Below are 4,918 nucleotides of genomic sequence, written 5' to 3' on the forward strand. Positions count from 1 at the left end.
CCTAACGCAACTCCAAACTCCCCAAACCAGAGCAGACAGTTTTATTTGCTATCCCTCATGTACTTTCATTGTCAGCATCAAGTCCCCAAAGTGGTGGTGTTCAAGCATGCCTTCCGTGACCAAATTGTATTTCAATGAGCCTCTTTAAATTACTGCTCAAACTCTAGAATTTCATGGAAAAGAATTTGAAATTTGTTGGTCTGGAGTTAATTATGTTCTTAATTTTACAGGGAGATGGCTATTTTTGCACAAGAGTAACAACCTCACAATAGACAGTAAATTCATTACTAAGAGGTTAAGTATTTTTAATTTTATATGTTTGCATCCTCTTTAACAAGGATTCTTTGGTTAAACATTTTATGAAGTGATAAATTATATTATAAAACATGCCTCTTCCCTCTTCCCACCAATTTCCATGTTTTGCTATTTAACTTTGACTTAGATTGTCTTCAGTCAACATAAAATTCTAAGTTTGGAAGGTTGGCAGGTCTGACTCCAAATCCTACAGTTTTTGTAGCAATTAACACTTCCTGTCTTGTAAGCTCTTGTTGATGACCGTGCTGTGCAGCTATGGCACTTAGAACTCCACTGTAGAACCTATTTCAGAGTAAGAACTTGACAAGTATCATTTGCACCACCTCTAACTCTCCACCTCAGTGTGCACTTAGATGTCTACAGTATTCTTTAGGTTAATATGTTTCCAGTCTAACATTTTTCATTAATTCAACTAAGGTAGTTTCAGAAAGGGTCCCAAGAAAGTTACATGATTTGAAAGACAGTTACCCTCAAAATGATCTTGTTAGTTTGAATGAATTGAGCTATCAATCTTAGGAACTTAGTGTTTTAGTCAGTTTGGGCTGCTATAAAAAAATTACCACAGACTGGGTGGCCAAAACAACAAACATTTATTTCTCATGATTCTGAAGCCTAGATGTCAGCGATCAGGGTGCCAGTGTGGTCAAGTTCTTGGTGAAAGCCGCCTTCTTAGTTATGTGCTCATACGGCCTTTCCTTGGTGTGTGCATGCAAACATAGAGAGATTTCATGTCGCTTCCCCTTTTTATAAGAGCACTAATCCTACACGAATCCTACATCTTTTTATAAGAGCACTAAGGCTACACCTTCATGACCTAATTACCTCCCAAAGGCCCCACCTTCAAATACCAACACATTGGGGATTATGCTCTCAATATATGAATTTGGGGGATACAAACATTCAGCTCATAGCACTTAAAAAAATAGACCTTTTAAATTTTTATTTTCTGGAGATGGAGGGGGCATGCAGTGAATACAAAGGGAAGTGGCACCAGTAATACCTATTCCCAGTCTTCCCCTTCTGTCTCAAGGTTCTATCCCAGGAACAGTTGTGGCTATTCCTCCTAAGAATAATTGTGCCTTTTGACTTGTGCGACGTTAATGCCTCTACTTAGCTATGTTTGCGTATATGGATCCTCTTTGCTCCTGCACAAAGATAAGTGCAAAAGTAGGGTTGTCTCTTGGGTTGACAGCTTAACTGTAAAGATCTAGAATGTCAATTGTGGCTTCCCTAGTTTGTGACCAGAGCTCAGATACTCCACAGAGCTTCTTCCCAACATGACCATCCAACTAATTCATCAGGAGAAGATGTGTTCTTAGTAGTCCGCCCCATGCCTTGGCTACAGTAGAAACATGGGCTGACCTTCCATCTGCTTATGACTTCTAAGATCAATTCAGGGAAGCAGAGGCTGTATTATTATAGGTTCAATGACTTTATGAAGGAAGGCAATATTTATCAGTACTTAGCCAAATCTTCCCTGAGAGGAGTCGGGCGTAGAGTTGCCTCTCCATGGGACAGACAGAGAACGCCAACTAACTCATGTAAATCTTACATATTTATTTTATGTGTATTACTATTTCTGGGACATTTGCCATAACCAGATACCTATATTCTTTTCTCAACCTCCAATATAAGACAATTAGAGAGACATTTAAAAAGTATCTTATACAAGGTCCATTGTCAGAAATAGTAGCATAGGACGTATAACCTTTTGAGAAGGATTCCACCACAACTAGGAAGTATTAGAGTTTTCTAAAAAATTAATTCAATATTAAAAGAGTTCATAATTGCTTTATATCAAGATTTCTTTATCAATTTAATTTAAATGTTTAATTACACGGAAATTACACTTAAGATCCAAAGTAATATATAAAAAAGTAAATTTATTAACCAACATGGAGATACAAGATTTTCAAATATCTTAATTTTGCTAAGTTAACCCTTTAGTTTTGAAGCTACTTACATTTTTCCTGTATATCCAAGAAATGGAAGATCTGTAATATTATAATTACTACTCTATTATTAATTCATTCTTTCAACAAACATGTATTTCATACCTGCTGTATACCAAATTCTGTTCTTGGCCCCTTCATACGGCATTGTTTGCTCTTTGGTTAGTTACAGTGAGCATCCTGGCAAGTAATACTCTTATTTACAGAATTTTCAAATATGTATTTGAAAAATATGTATTTGCACCGCTCAGGTATAGCTGCTATATCTGGCTTATATATTAACAAAAAGAATCATAAAGAACTTCTATCATTTATTGAGTACCTACTATAGTCCAAGAATGCCTTTAAAGACTTTAGATAGATGATCAAGCATATACTCAAATTTAAAAATGAGAAAATCAAGTCAAAGAGAGATTAACCAACCTGCCCAAGTTTCAGCTATTGAGCACAAAATTATAAGATGGCCATAAATAATTCACCCAAAGTCACTGATGGTACATTTCAGTTATAAAATCACATAATCACATTATTTTATCCATAAGAGAATTTTGGAGGAGTAAGGAGATTGAGTCATCATTTTTTTATTTGAAATAGCTAAAGTTCTTAGTCTCTCTGCTGGTTACAGGGTTTAAAGCCGAGGCTAATGTCAAAACTTATGCAGTAAATTGTGAAATTTGATAGCCTGAAGAGGAGGGTAAAGGAAGTTTTCTAACATTGAAATTCCTAGTGAAGGCAGCAGCATTCATTCATTCTATTATTCAGGCCAGTTGAACAAGAAGACACGGTCTTAGACTTTGCTAATGTTTCAGTTGTGTTATTAAAGAACTGAAAAAGCAAACTTTAAATCTGCAATTTAGATGACTATCATGGGAAACGTCAGGATACCTTAAGGTGGGAAGAGAAATTTTAGGACACTTTAAAAGAAAGTGTCAAGAAGTTTGGAATGTTAGAGAAGTTCTCCTTGATAATAAAGTAATACTGAAGTTAGGATAAGATGGAGAGCATCAAATCAGGTTAAAAAAAAAAAAAAAAAGTGCTGGAGTGGTGCATTCCAAGCCAAGGGGACCACATGAGCAAATTAGGAAGGAGCTTTTTCTGCTAGTGTGACATAGAGAAGAGCAGGGTAGCTGGAGGCACAAAGTAAAAGAGGTGGAGCATGTTGGGAAGTGTGGAAGAAGATCGTAGGCAGAAGCTAGATCATGCAGGCTATATTATGGAATTAGCACTTTATTATAAGAACAAAGAGATACCATTGAAAGGATTTACCTAGAGGAGCAACGTGAACAAAAATAACTGGAAAATCTAGTCTCGCCATATTGTGCAGAATGGTTTGGAAGAGAACAAGGAAACTAGTTTGGAAATTAGAATAGTCCAAGGGAACCATAAAGGACTGAAGTAGAGCAAATGGAGTACAATGGACCAAAAACGGACAAAAGATAGGATGGACTTAAGGATAAGAATGAGCTGGTCCACAGTAGGAGGGATACCATGTCCCTAGAAGACTGGAAGTAACAAAGTTTGTTTTTATAGATAAACTAATTAATAAGTAGAGGGAGATGACCCTCAAGGAATTCAACAGTCTTGGTAAATTGGACCTTGAGGTTGTCAGTTGAAGATGAGATGGGCAGGGTTAATAAGAGACCTCAGGCAAATGGTAATACTTGAAATAAATACTAATGGAAATAAAAATAATAATAGCTAATGATTTGGGGCACTAGAGACTGTTTCAAGTGCCTAATTTTAAAAAAAAATCAGAGCAGAGCAGCTCTATGAATTAGAGAATTTTACCAGCCTTACTTTGGGGATGAGGGATTTTAGGGAGCAGAAAGTGAATTCACTTTCCTCAAGTTCCTGTGATCATAAGCAGTAGAACCAAGATCAAAATCCAGGCAGTCTGGTTTCAGAGTCTGCATGCCAAATTACTATACTGTGGGCAGCACAACTCATCTGCCATAACGACAGCATGGAGGGTCCACATCCTAAATGTGTGGTGGGGCCCATCTGCCATGACAGTGCCAGTGCAGTCTGGGGTGACTCACGGTTCTTTCCTGAAAGTTTTCTTTTCACACTGAATTTGATGTGTTGAAATAGATGACATTTTCTGAAGATGTATTCTCCCTTCACTCAGTGTTTTTTCTCCTCTATTTTTCTATCCAGAACTTTTCTCTTATTTTCTATCTTATGCAAAATTCTCAAAAGTAATACAATGTACTTTATTTTATTTACCATTTAAATTTGTGATTTAAAATTATATATATATATATATGAAATTGTCTCTTAGTTTTTCTCTCTCTCTATCTCTCTGTCTCTCAGTTTCTCTCTCCCTCTGTCTGTCTGTCTCTCTCTCTCAGAATATCCAGGCATTGGTAGAGTCCATGAGCAGCTAAATATGTAGTTAATGACAGGATGATTTCTTGGGTTGTTAAAAGAGCCTTTGAGCAAAGACAGAATTTCAAAATTTTTCTTCTAAAAGATGAGTAAGATAATAATTCAGTGAAGGTTTTACACATAATTTATTTATACTTTCCACCAAGTCCTTTGCAGTATATATGTAATGGTTATATGGTTTATAATCACAAATTCATACATAAAAAAACTGAGCTTTTAAAATTGATCTTTAACTTTGAATTTAACTCCTGTACTCCAATGTC

The sequence above is a fragment of the Monodon monoceros genome, unplaced genomic scaffold, assembly GCF_005190385.1.
Source record: "Monodon monoceros isolate NGI ecotype Baffin Bay Population unplaced genomic scaffold, NGI_Narwhal_1 Super_Scaffold_20, whole genome shotgun sequence".
Classification (NCBI taxonomy): domain Eukaryota; kingdom Metazoa; phylum Chordata; class Mammalia; order Artiodactyla; family Monodontidae; genus Monodon; species Monodon monoceros.